This window comes from Engystomops pustulosus, chromosome 11, assembly GCF_040894005.1.
Source record: "Engystomops pustulosus chromosome 11, aEngPut4.maternal, whole genome shotgun sequence".
In the NCBI taxonomy this organism is placed as follows: Eukaryota; Metazoa; Chordata; class Amphibia; order Anura; family Leptodactylidae; genus Engystomops; species Engystomops pustulosus.
The window spans coordinates 48,297,935-48,314,944 of NC_092421.1; the positions used below are offsets into that span (position 1 = coordinate 48,297,935).

At 41.7% G+C, this 17,010-nt stretch overlaps 1 protein-coding gene across 3 annotated transcripts in view; it reads right to left on the minus strand.

The window, feature by feature from the left end:
- Positions 1-9,643, minus strand: part of SH3PXD2A (SH3 and PX domains 2A) — a 168,539-nt gene extending 158,896 nt beyond the window's left edge. For 2 of the 3 annotated variants that reach the window (XM_072129540.1, XM_072129541.1), the window contains exon 1: positions 9,567-9,643. The gene's annotated coding sequence lies outside the window, so the exon portion shown is untranslated. The remainder of the gene's footprint in view (positions 1-9,566) is intronic. The other variant, XM_072129534.1, reaches the window with a different exon arrangement.
- Positions 9,644-17,010: the final 7,367 nt, after the last annotated feature.

Here is a 17,010-nt window from a genome sequence, read left to right on the forward strand (position 1 = left end):
CGGGAAGGGGGGTTGAATTTTAGATGCGCCTATTAGCATACCACTTATTTCACACTTCCAGAAATCTATGCCAACATTCCAAGATTATTTCCACGAACACTAGGCTGCTCAAAGAAGCATCCGCATACAAGCACTTATGGGGCTATCTACACCGTGCCCACAGCCATCAATTGTATAACAGCAGGTCGAGGAAACAGATTGCTAGCACTATGAAATACTAAAGGTGACTGTATGTATACATCACTGAGCCAGTGCACCCAAAGCCAAAGCGGTCATTGTTCCAGCACACCATTATACTTTCACATCATATCTGCTGCTCTTATGGTAGTCAAGAGAAAACTAGAATCATCCCTGGTGGTCTAGGCGGTAGTAAGTGGATAACTGGTAACACCCCTGGTCAAAGGAATCATCTGCTGGGCCCACTGTAAAAAACAGACCCCTTCCTTATCTATAAGCGAGTTATTTTTGCAAAAAGGGACACCTGATGGGGCCTGGTCAGCATGAGGTATTTATTTTGAAGTCCTATTTCGAGACAACACAAAGAAGACCATAAGCGCACAAGGTATATTACTCATCCTACTGGAGAATACTGATAATCTCATAAGGTGAATGATAATTTACAGAATGCACTTCAAACAGCACTACTGTATATACTACTATACACAGCAGCCACAATTTCCCCAGCCACGGGGGTATCTACCCACACAATCTTTGAATATGTGAGTTCTGATGTATTAAGTGTTAGTCCATTTAGTGACAGTTATTCACAGTTTATGCCATTTGAGGGGTGCACACTGTAGCCACCACGCATGGTGCCCGCCACAACCTGCACCACGCATAGTGCCCGCCACAACATGTGCACAGCTACATTTCATACGAATGCAAAACATAACATTTCCCTCAAGTACTAGTCAATCTCCCCAACCCACCCACCAAGCCAGAAATAACACACATCTATGCTTTCAAAATCTGGGCACCATAGACCATGCGGAGGGGGCTCAATATGTGGGGGCACATAATAAAAGAAAATTTAGCAGCAGAAAAATTCATTACAATGATGGCATTGCCAGTTGGACTTGTGCGCACATGGTATAAAGATTAAAACAAAAACAATCAGCCCACTTTCCAATCTTCCCCTGCAAAAACTGCTAATGACTCCTGCAAGGGAAACTGCTGATAGTAGGCGGTAATTGGAGAGAGCTCAATGTGTCTGACAGAATGGATCATTACTTGGCACAGACTGGACATCCTGTGTGTTGTGTGCCCCCTCCCATCTCTGCTGGTATTGTGACGCGTCTCCTAACGGAAAAACAATAAGGTCTTTTCCCTTTAAGACTCCAGGGTTTTCCTCTTCAAAACTTAGATTTAGAGCTTCCACTTTCCGGCTCTGCCAGACTCTCCATAGATACAGAGTTGTGACATTTCCATGAGAGTAGGGCGTGTGCCATTGTGTACAAATCTGGTGCCAAAGCCACAGGAAAGTGATTGCATGACACAGACAAAAAAAATTATTTTAAGAATACGTTGCTTTTATAGCATTCTGTTTATATCGGAGTAGTGAAGTTTATTATTTTCAGCGTGAGCTGCACCCCAACCCCTGCAGATGCTTCAAGGCTGGGCTGCATACACTGTACACTCTGAAAATGTATTTAATGAGCAGATGCTATGGAAAAAGTTAGATCATAGAAACCATGTTAACAGTTCTCATGGGAGATTATGAGCAGAGACAGTAAACCCTCAGGGCACATTATATGAATCTCTGTCCTGGAGGAGATCTCTATTTACAAACTCGTCATATACTAGTCAGCAGACTAAATCTTATAACGTTTTATTATATAACTTTATGGTTAGACCTCATCGTTCTTGTTTAGTGTTAATAGGTAGCAGAACAGCAAACTATGGTATTTGATCAGTAGACCTTTATTTATAGAAGATGTCCAGGATTAGAAAAAAACATAGCCGCTACCTGACAAAGAGATGGTCATCAAGTTGAATTTGATGCAATTGAAACACTAGACCTTACCTACGGTGCTGTTCCAAGAAGAGTAGCCATGTTTTTGAAACCTGCACAACCCCTTTATGTAAAAACACTAAGATTATAGAACATAGATAGATGTGTTATACATCAACAATCTAGAAATCAGTTGAAGCAATATCAAGAAAAAAAAGTACAAGAAGAGACTTCACATTCAGGAAGTATTGCTTTCTGTAACACATAGGGAGCTACCATGACTATCCTGTACCGGTTAATTGGAAATTCCTAGCCAAAATTGGAATAGACCAATATCATCTCATCGATACCCTTCATGATTCTATGGACGGTTGCTCAATAGAAATGTACTATTTAAATGAAGAAGCCCAACTCTGCTGGTCTGTATGACATCACGTTAGCACTATAAAAATAAAGTAATATCCTCCGCTGGACCCCAAGAATAGAGCAGAGGACAACCTAATTTAGTGTATAATAAGGTTTTACTAGGGGATGATGAAGGGTGGGCAATCTGAATAAGTTAAATTAATCTGGTGGGACAAAGGAACCACAGTCAGACACTGCATCACAATTTTTCCTTTGACCAAGTGGTTGATGGCATCTGGCTCTGAATGTGTAGCATTTTGACAGAATCCAGCACATGTATGGGCAATGAAAAAACATGGTTATCATCATACTCCGTTGGTTTACTGTAGGGTGGAACAATGCACACATTACATTGGTAATGCAAGTCTTTTATCATGATTAGCCGAACTAGTAATAGTGGCCTATTCTACAGAGTGCTCAGCCATTATACCAATAAGCCTATAAATAGGGTGACATTTCATGTTCTGTATTCTTAGCAGTTATAATATGATCATCAACAGTGATATCAATATCTACAGGATCCACCATTCCCCATGTACAGATATGCAGCTCCTTCCCCGTCCCTGCACAATGACCTCTTACATAGGTCACAGAGCATGCCCAGGAAACTCCCCTATAGAAATCGATGAACATCCTCCAACTGCTGTTCCTGTAGTTAGACCGCTGAAAATCTCCACATGCTGTAAATAGCTCAAGCAAATAGCTGTAAATGTGAGTAAAACAAGTAAGAATAATTATCTGCGGCAACTGGATGAAGTCTACGTCATAGGTTGCCAGATCAATGAAATCAGTCTAATCTAACCTTATAAAAAGGAAGAAAAAAAATAGCTAAACGTTCCGTCATTCAGTTCCTGGGGTGTAAGAGTTTCCTGCTTTTACTCTCATGGAGCTGCTAAGGAAGAGGCCTGAATAATCAGCATAATACATTGTCCAGGACACGGTTATGACTTGTAGGGTGGATCGCTGTTTAGCAAGAACAAAACAGGGACTCGCTTACTGAATTATCTTCACTCATTTCCTTTCCTATAGTAAAAGTATTGTAATTGCTGCTTCAAAATGGCAAATACTAGGTCATAAGAGTTAAAGGTCTTCTAGTCTCTATGATGATTTTCTGGACTACATGTGCCCTGATTATTGGTCTGTGAACTTATCTTTACTTTAAATTTATGGTAGCTGGAGTCGTCAAGGTTTAAATAGGGGCGAACATCTGTAATGTTCGGATAATGGTTGGGGCCCCTGAGCGACTACCATCTCCCCACCAACGTTAATTTCCTTTGGGTAACCAATTAAAAATATTTTGTGGGCAAAGGATGTTTTTGGATAACGTCATGCTGTAACCGCAGTCCTGTTACAGAGCAGACCACCATCACATGATCCATACACGGACAGCTTTTCTGCGAGTTTATTGTCAAGATGGACAGTAGAACCAGTCATCGATTTTCAACATCATAGTCAGACAGACATAGCTCTATTGCGCATGTCAGACAAACGCTGAGCTACTATATGGTCAGCTTTAAGCATGAAGGGACTATAACAGGAGGAGAATTTAGGAGGATCCCCTGTCACAGCCTGTGAAATGGGTCACTTGATATAAAAGCTCTTGTTCCTGTACCAAGTTTCCTTTAAACTTTTGAACCATTTCCCTTGTGCGAGTCAGGGAAATTTCCTCTCTGTGCTCATCATCCTCCATTGAAGAATTATTGTAGGGTAGCAATGACGTTAAAGAAGAGGTTATGAAGCTGAGTACCAAATGACTGGGTCTTATTACTCAATGTGTAACATGACAGCTCAGCACAGTCTTTGACAGTTATTTGGGTTAAAGGAAAGCGAAGCAGAATGACAATAAGCAGAAAATAACTGTATGTGGCACTGGTTCCTCTGCTAAAGGATATGACGTTGACAATTCTAAAGGAAACGTCATCACTATCCTCAAATTGAGCAAAAAGTCGGTTTCCGTAATAGAAGAAAGCCCATATATGAATCAGAATATCCCACACCTGGGATCAGTTACTGTACTTGAGTCATAATATCCTGTGCAGATTCTCAGGATTTTGAGGTTCAACGTTTGGGATATGGCATCATACCATCTGCATTCAAAGCTGAACAATTAAATACATGTTAGTGACCCTTTTACTAAATGCCGACCTAAAACAGCAAGGACACAATCACTTCTAATTGATGTTTATGGGTTTTCAGTGCTATTATGGCAAGTTAGGGCTTTTACTTATGGTATATAGAAATGTTTTGGGCATGAATTATTGTTAAACTAAACAAGATGTCTAACATGGCAACAATATGTTACAGGGTTGGAGGATGTATTCAGATTACCATAATGTGGGAAAGATTTAATGAAACTTAACATTTTTCATTTATTCACAGTTATTCAGTGAAACAGCCTAATGGACTCCTAAACTCACCATGAAAGTTTTTTTTTTTAGCAAGAAGAGTGATGTATATCAATTTCCCGGTCCTATAAATTAGAAATTATTTTCAATGAATACAATATCCACTAGTAGCTCTTAAAGGGGTTGTCCACTTTAGCCACATTCCAGCAAATATTTGATATTGTTTGCGTAATGAAAAGTCATTACATTTTCCAGTATACCTTTCATACCAATTCTTCACAGTTTTCTAGGTCTCTGCTTGCAGTCTTCTTGTGGTCATGCAACAGGAAGCTTCATTGTTTACTTCCTGTAAATAAACACCTGTTCATGGTCATTTGATGTCACTAAGGTGCACGTCTCGTAATAACACACAGTGTAATCAAAGCTGTGTTATGATAACGAGCCATGCACCTGTGTGACATCACATGACCATGTGTCAATCCTCAACAATCAATCTATTACTTGTCAGATTCTTGGAAAAGACATGGAGACACACCAGGGGTGTATAATCCTAATTAAAGAAACCAGTATGGTGCCCTAAGGTATAGATATATTTCCAACTAGCGAACTTGTACCTTATGATCCCTAAGCATTCTTCTAAAACATACAATGCCTATTGAGATCCTTCTTTTCTTCAGATGTTGGATGTTTTCATTTTAAGCAGGGAAAAATACCAACAAGACCACTCATCTCTTGGTCCATTATGAAACATGGATTTTATTTTGTTTATGAAGAGGTTTCTAAAGATAATTGTTGACCAAGTTCTGTTCTGCTACAAACAAGTTAAAACCATGTGATCTTCAAGTTGATGCAGGACTATGAAGTCAAGCAAATTACAATATCAAAATCACCATTACAACATGTCTAAGATGGTGAAATATTTATTTACAGTAAATCCTGGTATCTAATGTCTTATTAAACAAGTTCCAACATTCCCACCTATGTGAGTGTTATTACAGGAACGTAACTGGATACTCTGTAGATCTCTGTCTCGAGAGTCCACATTATACCCTATTTTGTACTGTATATTCATATTATAATAGAATATAAGGTTGAAAAAAGACACAGGTCCATCAAGTCCAACCTTTAAGAATTAGGCCGGCGCCACACAGGGCGCTTTGTCTGCGCTTGCAAACGCAAACAAAGTCGCGCCCACCGGGGCGGGCCTCGGCCCGATCGCATCGGCGTTTCTATGGAAATGCCTGCGATCGGGAACGAGCCGGCGGTGTTTTGCATTAATTTAACGCGAAACACCGGCGGCTCGTTCCCGATCGCAGGCGTTTCCATAGAAACGCCGATGCGATCGGGCCGAGGCCCGCCCCGGTGGGCGCGACTTTGTCTGCGTTTGCAAACGCAGACAAAGCGCCCTGTGTGGCGCCGGCCTTAAACATGTTTTATTTCCTGTAACCCGTGATATTGCCTGTTGCATGTCTATGGTGATGGTAGAACCAACTCTCCTCAAGGTGTAGAGGATGCAAAACTCCCTCTCCTCTAGGTGTAGAGGATGCCCCCTGTCTATGGTGATGGTAGAACCACCTCTCCTCTAGATGTAGAGGATGCCCCCTCTCTAAGGTCATGGTAGAAACCCTTCTCCCCTCGGTGTAGAGGATGCCCCCTGTCTATGGTGATGATAGAACCACCTCTCCTCTAGGTGTAGAGGATGCCCCCTGTCTATGGTGATGGTAGTACTGCCTCTCGTCTATGTGTAGAGGGTGCCCCCTGTCTATGGTGATGGTAGTACTGCCTCTCCTCTAGGTGTAGAGGATGTCCCCTGTCTATGGTGATGGTAGAACCACCTCGCCTCTAGATGTAGAGGATACCCCCTGTCTATAGCAGAACTCCCTCTCCTCTAGGTGTAGAGGATGCCCCCTGTCTATGGTGATGGTAGATCCTCCTCTCCTCTAGGTGTAGAGGATGTCCCCTGTCTATGGCAGAACTCCCTCTCCTCTAGGTGTAGAGGATGCCCCCCGTCTATGGTGATGGTAGTACTGCCTCTCGTCTAAGTGTAGAGGGTGCCCCCTGTCTATGGTGATGGTAGTACTGCCTCTCCTTTAGGTGTAGAGGATGCCCCCTGTCTATGGTGATGGTAGAACCCCCTCTCCTCTAGGCCCAGAGGACGCCCCCTGTCTATGGTGATGGTGGAAGTGCCTCTCCTCTAGGTGTAAAGGGTGCCCCCTGTCTATGGTGATGGTAGAACCTCCTCTCCTCCAGGTATAGAGGGTGCCCCCTGTCTATGGTGATGGTAGAACCGCCTCTCCTCTAGGTGTAAATGATGCCCCCTGTCTATGGTAATGGTAGAACCACCTCTCCTCTAGGTGTAGTGGATGCTCCCTGTCAATGGTGATGGTAGAATCTCCTCTCCTCTAGGTGTAGATGATGCCCCCTGTCTATGGTGATGGTAGAACCCCCTCTCCTCTAGGTATAGAGGATGCTCCCTGTTTATGGTGATGGTAGCATAGCCTCTACTCTAGGCCTAGAGGATGCCGCCTTATCCTGACCACATACCTAGTTATAAAAACATTTTGTTTTTTGTTTGAACCAGAGTAATATCTAATATTGATTTATGTGCTTGTACATACTGTAATAATATATACTTTTACATAGCGTAATACCATAATTTATAATACTAAATTAACATATCTTGCAAAATCACTGAAGTTTTGAAGTCTTAGAACAATTTCCAATAAAACTGCAATGTAATCTTCCTACCCCAATATCTTCATTTAAGGTCTGCTTACAGCATTTGCCCATAGAGCACACAGTGACATAGTTAGCTGCAAGTGAATACAACATACAGATGTGCAAAAAGGGTTAATCCCAAATGCTTAATTAACTTGACTCCATATGGTATAGGGCAGAACATAAAAGCAGTGGGTGCCTTCCATTGACGCTAGGCACCCATTCACTTATCAATAGAAGCTTTCAAGACTTATTCTCCAATACTGAGACAACGTTTCCTGCCCATAACACTAACCCCATTGACAGGCTCGGCCTGATGAGAACTTTTTCAAATATACCAGGAAAGACCCGGAGACTGGGCGAATATATTCTAGAAAATGGATCTAGGGTATTAAATATGTTAACAAAAGCGCACACAATCCTCAGTCATACTTGTATAAAGATACATTTCAGTAGGTATTTTCAAAGGAAATGGCTATGTCGAAAATGCACTATTTTCCACATTAGTCTTTAACCCCTTCATTGGCCAGAAGGGTCATGCAGTTCAATGTTAACAGTATATTGGTAGGACCTACTATAACGCTCATAATCCGATTTTAGTGCACACCAGGCATCTTTAGCCCACTGGGAGTAACAACTGAGCTAAATGACAATAGAGTTCGAGATAACTACCAGAAGGAATCAATTGAGTATTGCTTTACATTACATTGTAAATTACATTGTATACATTGGGAATTCTATAAACCAGAAAGGTTAAAATGTGTCACTTGTTTACATGACATCACCATATTAGAGGCAATGTATACAAAACTAAATTCCCATAAAAAAAATAAAATACTGTATATACTCGTGTGTAAGCCGAGTTTTTCAGCACAGAAAATGTGCTGAAAAACGTCCCCTCGGCTAATACACGAGTCAATGCAAAGTAAAAAATACTTAAAAAATAATAAACTTATATACTCACCCTCCGGTGGCCCCGATGTGCAGCGCTGCTCCCCCAAAGTCCGCGCAGCTCCTCTTCTTGCTTCCGCGCCCGTCTTCTTTCTTCTGCTGGGCGCCACCATGTTTTTCGGCACCTAGTATGACGTCAGCAGCGGCGCATCATACTATGCGCCTGCCGGCCGGGGGAGAGCAATGGCGGCGCCCAGCAGAAGCAAGAAGAGGAGCCGCACGGACATCGGGACATCGAGTATATAAGTTAAATTATTTTTTTAATGTTGAACAGGCTGTATACTACTGGGGGCAGGCTGTATACTACTGGGGGCAGGCTGGGCTGGCTGTATACTACTGGGGGCAAGCTGGGCTGGCTGTATACTACTGGGAGCAGGCTGTATACTACTGGTGGCAGGCTGGGCAGGCTGTATACTACTGGTGGCAGGCTGGGCAGGCTGTATACTACTGGTGGCAGGCTGGGCAGGCTGTATACTACTGGTGGCAGGCTGTATACTACGGGGGGCAAGCTGGGCAGGCTGTATACTACTGGGGGCAGGCTGTGTACTACTGGGGGCAGGCTGTGTACTACTGGGGGCAGGCTGTATACTACTGGGGGCAGGCTGTGTACTACTGGGGGCAGGCTGTATACTACTGGGGGCAGGCTGTATACTACTGGGGGCAGGCTGTATACTACTGGGGGCAGGCTGTATACTACTGGGGGCAGGCTGTATACTACTGGGGGCAGGCTGGGATGGCTGTATACTACTGGGGGCAAGCTTGGCAGGCTGTATACTACAGGGGGCTGGCTGGCTATTTACTGGGGGGGGTCTGTGACCAATGCATTTCCCACCCTCGGCTTATACTCGAGTCAATAGGTTTTCCCAGTTTTTGGTGGTAAAATTAGGGGTCTCGGATTATACTCGAGTGTATACGGTAATAAGTTCTACCCTCTCAATGAAACGACACAGAAAGTGGAGGGGAAGTGAAGAACCATATTTCCTAGGTTAGAGTTCTATAAAGAAAAGTCCATTTAATGTATTGAAGAAGGTTAAGCAGCCCGACAAATGTTTTTATTACTAATTTCTACATGTAGTTTCTATTTTAGAGGTAAATCCTATTAAATATTAGCTGGCAATAATCTCTTTATATTCTTTTTGATCACACTATCTGCCATTTTTTTGTCAGATCTTGGAATTTAGTAGACAACAACCTACCTGAAGATCAAAGAACTTGCTGTATCTTCGGTAGATGACATGTTGTGTGGAGTCTGACCAGGTTACCTTTATAATATATACCTGTCGGTAGAAAGGAGAAGAAAAATCTTAATAACAATGCTGTATACAGATAAATGAGACAGAATTCATATTATAAATTGAAATATAAATTGAATTGAAATAGAAATGTCCCAGCATACTAATTGTCAGGGGAACTTGACCTTTGGGGACCAGACAATAGCGGAAAATGTATAATATGGATAGGACAAAGTGTAAAACCTGACATGGGAGCTACAGAAGAACTTTTGCCTAACTTTCTCAACCAAAAATCTTAAGCAGCACCAATATAATAACACCAATCTGTTATTCATGGCTCGGCCGAAGCCAACAAATGTAGAGTGATTGTTCCAATATTTATGAAGTCAGGGGAAAAAGGGATAAGTTTGATGAATCTTCTCATCCATTGCTCTCCATGGAGATAAGTCACCACCAGAGGTGCCCTCAGTAGTTTCTCTAGTTTCTCCATTGAACACATGTATGCTCAGTCAAACCTAGCACCCATGTGTAAGGGAGAAAGGGGGTGGGAAAATATACTGGTAGCTGTCTGGCAATTTTTTTATATACAATTATCAGAAGAAAAGTAGCCATCAGAAACTTGCTTGGCCATATAAAAATTATTCCAAATATGCTATTTAGAAGATTTTTTTTCTGGAATTATACCTGAAATATTTACTATTTTTTAACTGGGATCTATCTCTAACCAAAAAAAAAAATGCAATTGACGTAGACACTCAGACAAGAGAGGAGAGTGGAACCATAGATCATGTGTTCATGGAGGCAGTAGTCTGATCACTATAGCGTTGCTTTATCTGGTGGCAGCTGTTATAACATATGACCTTCTGGAATCATGCTTGTGACTGGTAGGTATTTAGTGTATGTTCAGCTGAAACTACGTCTGCTGTTGTAGAATGACAGATGTAAAATATAAAAAGAAAAAGTAACTCCCATAAATACAGATAAATCAATTATTAACGGCCCCGAAACATGACACAACAAGCTCAACAAGGCGGACATTATGTAATTGATACTTCCTGCAATCACTACATGAAGACTATGGTTCTGTATATACATCACATGCATCTTCTGCTAGGAGACAATCTGTCCCTACTAACACAGCTGCTATGGTGACATTCGGGGAATCTTGAGTCCCAGCCATCTTCTATAAAAGGTTCAGAGAAAAGTAAAATCACTAAGGATGCTCCATAGACAATCGGGTTAATAAGAGATGGGATAAAAGAAGGGTCGGGATAAAAGATGGTGATGGTGTCCCTTTAACCCATGGTTATAGTTGACAGATTACAGCATCATTTTGCATAATTCTTCTGGGATAAGGAGAACAAGGGCTCTCACATGATCGTGCATAGACCTGATGTCATAGACCAACCACAGTGCGCGACTCCAAACAAAGTGATATATGATGCAAGGAGGTCCTGCTATCCTCTGGAAAAGGAGTGCTGAACTTTAATAATGTCTTATGTGACATGGCCAGCTTACATTTATAAAATAATAAACAGACAGTTCCCGGGTTATGTACAAAATTGGTTCTTTAAGTTTGTTCTTAAAGGGGTTTTCCCACAAAACAAGTTAGGCCCTATCCACAGGATGTACCCCACTTGGATCCCTTGTTACTCCTCGAGATGATCGGAGCAGCAGAATGTGCATGGCCAGGCTGCCCCATTCATCTGTATGGAGCTGATGGAGACTGACCAGTGCCCATTTGTGGGAGTCCAATTACTGACACCCCCACGGATCAGCAAGTTAGCTGGAGAGGGCATAACTTGTTTCATGGGAAAAACCATTTAAAGTTAAATTTGTATGTAAGTAGGAATTTATAATTGTAGCTTCAGACAAAATTTTCTTTTGTCTGAGTGAAAATTCGATTAATTTTTATTTTTTTGTTGCTGTCATGGGAACAAGGATTATGAATAAAACTTAATTACAGCCTGGAACTAGAGTAAAGCATCCAGAGAGCTTCACCAGAGGTCACAGTGGGCCAAGAGGAACATCTGTAACTAGGGGTCACCTGTATGTTGGGTTTCCTTAATTCAGGGTTCCTCTGTACTTAAGACAACTTACATTAGCCCGCTACATGATGGCAATAGTGAAACTGGCTTTCAGGTTACAACAGATATTTATTCTCTAAAAACCACAGATACATCCAAACAACAGGTAGAAATCTGACCGGCAACTATCTAGAAACCAATAAACGACATAGTTTCCAAAACTGTTACTATCATTAAACGGTTACTCTGCCAAAAACTCACTTCAGGCTCCATTTCCAGGGGTCAGAATCCCAGCCAAGGGGATTAAAAAGTAAAACTTTCAGCCTGTTAAGTTCTCAAACAGCTTTGGATCAGGTAACGACATCTCCATGGAAAGGAAACCTCACAGAATCCATAGGTGTTTTATGGAAAATACAGCGACCACGGGGGCTTACAGGCACAATTTCCAAAGGATTTATTTTGGCTTCATACCAGCAGTAAAATGTATAATAGCTTTTAATTACCACTCTGGTTTAAGAGGTTATCAATTTAATTAAAGAATTATTTTCAGCATGGATGCCCAGAATAGTTGCCAAATCGGGATTAAGGGGTAACAGGTGCACAAGGTGTAATATAAGATAGAATGACTACAATAAGCAATATGCCTAATAGAGCAGGTTAGCAATGGTTTGCCTTAAAATATCAGCTGTCGGTTGTATGAGGAATGGGCATGATACTGTTATAATCATTGTAATCAAATATATAATGAAATCAGCCGATTCCTGCAGAACAGTCCATGGTTTTGTACTTAAATGTACTAAATAGGTGTTGGCCAATGGATTATACAGTAACCAGCATGGTATGGTACCATCAAAATCAAGCATGATAAACCAGGGACGCTTACTCATAGATCCAGACATTGGGACTATGGGTATGTTAATATTCTTATATTTGTTATCCATGGTCTACTTCCTTCTAAAATCAACTTTTACAATTACCATCATGGGGGTGTTACCAGAACCATCTATGATGTAGCTTCAGTCTGTTACAGTGTGGAGCAGCACTTTCCCCTTCCCACTATGCAATATTAGGGCTCATTCACATGGCCATCTGCGGGGACGGCCCAATAGACGGCAATAGCGGCGTGGCACCGATTCGGGTCGCACACCATAAAAAGATAGAGCTCTATCTTTTGGCGGATGTGCTGCCGTGCGCCGCTATTCTCTATGGAGGGAGGAGGGGCCACCTCCTCCTCACCTCCAGCACACGGCGGGCATACCGCGTGTGAATGGACCCTTAAAGCAGGGAGGGAGTGAAATGCTGCAGGAGGGGGAGAGGGGCAGTTTAGCAGACTGGGAAGCTGCAGCAGTAAACTCCTAGAGCCCTTCTGGCCCATTAGCATAATTTTAAAAGTTGATTTTTGAAGGAAGGAGGCCATGGATAAAAAATATAAGATGAGCAAGTGTGCCAGGTTTATTTTGATGGATTTTGATGGTATATTTCCTTTACACCTTTGCCTATATAATATAACAGCTTGCTGGAATCGGGTAGGGCATATTTGGACCTATCTTTGAACCATGTGTGACATTTGTTCAGTTGAATGTTGGATTATGCTGGGGTATTGCAAAGTATGGTGTTTGACGCAGTAAATAAATGGAACCACCCTTTCTATTGGCCTGATATGACCAATATGTAACACTAATACCAAATAGTCTGGAGACGGCAAGGATGATTCCACCATTTCTATGATTCTGAAAAGAAAATCTCTAGGACACAACTATCTCCCACTCCTTCCTTCTAGCCCCCACTGTAAGTACATGTTCACAGGAAGTTCAGACAAGGGTCAAATTTGACTTACTCCTTTGTCTATGGTGATGACAATGCAAGTTAAGTCACATTGCCTGAAGCTGGTCATATCCTTTGGTTAAGGAAGAGCGAGAGACCAATTCTACTAAACTAAAACCTGTATGTAACCAGACACAACCAGGGTATCCACAAGGATAGCAGTAACCCTAAGTGGACATTCTCTAACCCTAAATGGGTTTTCCCATGAAAACGATCAGTATAAGTCACAGTGAGAAAGACCCACACAGATCACAAGAACGGGGAGTCTGATGGGGTCTGATGTACCTCCGCGCCCTGCTCAGCAATCTCTGTTAGCTCCATAAAGAGCAACAGGGCAGCGCAGAAATGCAGCTGCTCCGCTAATCTCGGGGAGGAAAGAGGGGTACCTCTGAACCTCCATTCTTGTGATCTGTGAATTTCTCATTATTGAGACCCTACCAATCAGCAAGTTAGGCCTTATCCTGTGGATAGGGCCTAAATTGTTTCGTGGTAAAACCCCTTTAACAGCAAACGCCTGGTAAATAAGAGACGTAAAAATGATATGAGAATCACAGAGTTATAAAAAGCAGCAGATGACAAGTTTGTATCTCCATGTAACCATAAAGATCTCATTCTTGGACCAGGTACAGCAGACCTCCCAAGGCACAGCTAATAATAGGTACTGGAGAGGTCAGCTGAAAGGTAATTTCTGCTTTGGTCTCCAGCAAACGACACCTGAGAAGCAATGAAAAGTTAATGGGAGCAAGAATCTTTAATGCCAATTAGTTGTGTTGCCTAAAAAGGGTTTTCCATTTTAAAGGGAACCTGTCAGCAGAAATTGACCTAATAAACTACTACCAGTTTGTTGTCAAGCAGCTTTCTTTCATGATTTTGAGTCACCAATACACACATAATTAATCTTTATTCATCACTTCAGTCATACACAATGACCAGAAAAAAGTATTTAAAACACCCCATTAAAAGAGATACACAAAAAAAAAACAGTGTGATAATATCTGGACTGGGATATATCAAATCTATAACAAGGTCCTGGTAACACATCATAAATATCACAGCAGCAATTAAACATTTTAGAGGAACACCATTACTTCCTATGGAGAGGGGTGGGGGTGAGCTGCGCTCACTTCCTCCTCCTCTCCCCGTGCACTGCCGTTGCCCGCTACGGTACGGTACGCGCGGGCAACGGCAGTGTGAATATAGCCTAAGAGTGTATTTAGACATGGCACATTTGTTACAAGCTAGAATGCACTGGAGTTTCTTGAGCCCACCAGAAAAATTGATTCTGCTGGTGAAATCTCCATTAACCAGTAAGAAATAGCGTCTGCTATCCTCCAAGTTGGGTTGGCTTTTTCTGGACTTTGAGGAGCCTTCCTTAGGTGAGCACCTGAACCACAGCATGGTCCTCAAGTAGTTTGGCCAGTCAGACATTTCTTGCATTTGACATGGCGAGGCTTAATCAAAACTTTTCACTTGTCAAACCTTTCACATGAAAGGTGGCACGTAAGTACGCCCAAAATAACCAGCCGTGATGGTGCTGAGTGATGCAGTACACAGGTCATGAAAATCTTAACACCATGAACTGATAAGAACCCCTTCCAATCACACCGCTATAAATATCACTTTATGTAACTACACATATTTTATACAGTTTGTAGGTCAGGATGATACATGGAGGACAATATCCTGAAGAAAATCAACAATAAGCATTACATCAGCCAGAAGAAAACAGGCCTGAGAATTCGGAACTTCCATTATCCACGTGTATAAATAAACACTAGGCTTGTTTCCTTCTCTCCGGCAGCTGCAACTCTAAGGAAGGAAGAGGAATTCAGTATCTTAACTGCTCAGACATTTCATTATGAGCAAAGTTGTTACTGCTATGGTTTTAAAATGACTTTTAATTTAGATCAGTGTCACATAGGGAGCAATCACACGTGGCGTATAAGGTACGGTATGCACATCAAAACGCACTGCGGCAGCTGAAGAGAGATTTGTCTAATTAAATTGATGTTAACATTTGCCTTTACAAAACGCATCCGTTAATGTGATGTTAACAAACATTTCAACACATGTGTTAACATAATGTTAACTTATACATTAACGGTCACATTTTGTAAACACAAATGCTAAATTTAATTAGGCAATTCTCTCTTCAGCTGTTTAACACCATGGGGCAGATTTATCATAAGTCTCTTGGTGCAGAACTGTTCTAGTTGCCCATGGCAACCAACCGGAGCTCACCTTTCACTTTCCCACAGCTGTTTATAAAATTAAAGCTGAGCTCTGATTGGTTTCCATGGGCAACTAGAACAGTTTTACCTCAGAAACCTGATGATAAATCTTCCCCCATGTGTGAATGCCCCCCTGGTCCAATCCTATTGATGTACCTGGCATACATAGCACACCAGAAGTACATATGGAAAGAAGTTATTGTGATAAGGTAACCATTGCTGTAAGTTTGGTGTTATTGAAGTTTAGTTGTTTTTTATTCAGTAAGGTAGAAAGCTATGTACATTACAGATCATGAAAAGTCCTCACACGATTTACGCAAGTTAACACAATAGGAAAGCTTGTGTGATTCTCATCTACATATGTTCTGCTAGACCCATCAGGCATAAGGGAACGTCCAGAGCTTTCTGTTACCCATAGAAATGTGGAGTATACAATATTTGGCACAATGTGTTTCATAGCTCTATAAGGAAAACATGGATCTGTTGTTAACCTATTAAACAGGAGGACTCCAGGTGCCAGACAACAATATAACTTGTCAAATTTGACAGTTCTCCAATTTCACCTTTTCAATACAACAATGGTTGGGCTTTCATCTGTGTTTACTCACTATGTGAACAATGACGTTGTGATCAGATTAACAGAATGATGAATAATCAAGCCAAAAAACTTTTTGTATACTTCACAGGCGTTTTATTTTTTTCCATCTTCTGCTAAGCAGATCAATGTATAGTTTTGAGGGGTTTGTTACTTACTATAATCTCTAGGCCTTGCAGGGTTGATGGTGCATTCACACGTTTCGTCTGGAATCCATACAGAACGAAGAGGGGCTTAGCCTGATCATATATGTGTCTGGACTGAAACGCATGTGATCGGCAACAAACACATGAACACATTTTAGTTGAAATGTTCTTCTCCAATTTGTCCGTTTTTCAAACACAATCCAGATGGAACGTGTGAACGCAGCCAGAGAGAGCAATGGGAAATATTAGTGATCAGGGTCACCCTGGGTAAAATGGGACCTCCAGAGGTGATCTTGGAGGCCCACCCTCCATCTGTAAAATCCCTATGGAAAATCTACCATCTATAAAATCCACTAATCCATATTATTTGTGAATAACCCTAAAAAATAAAAGGTCTTTCTGTCAACTAATGGCCTCAATCTTCTCCAAAGCCATTGAGGGACATTTACTATGGCGTTTCAGCCAGTTTTGTAGCGCTCTCACCACATGTTCTGGTCTCAAACCTATTTATTAGCTGGCGGCGTCAGAAAAAATGCCTTTTTCCGTCTGCTCCGACTCTTCTCCGAAAAGGGGCGTGGCTTTGGC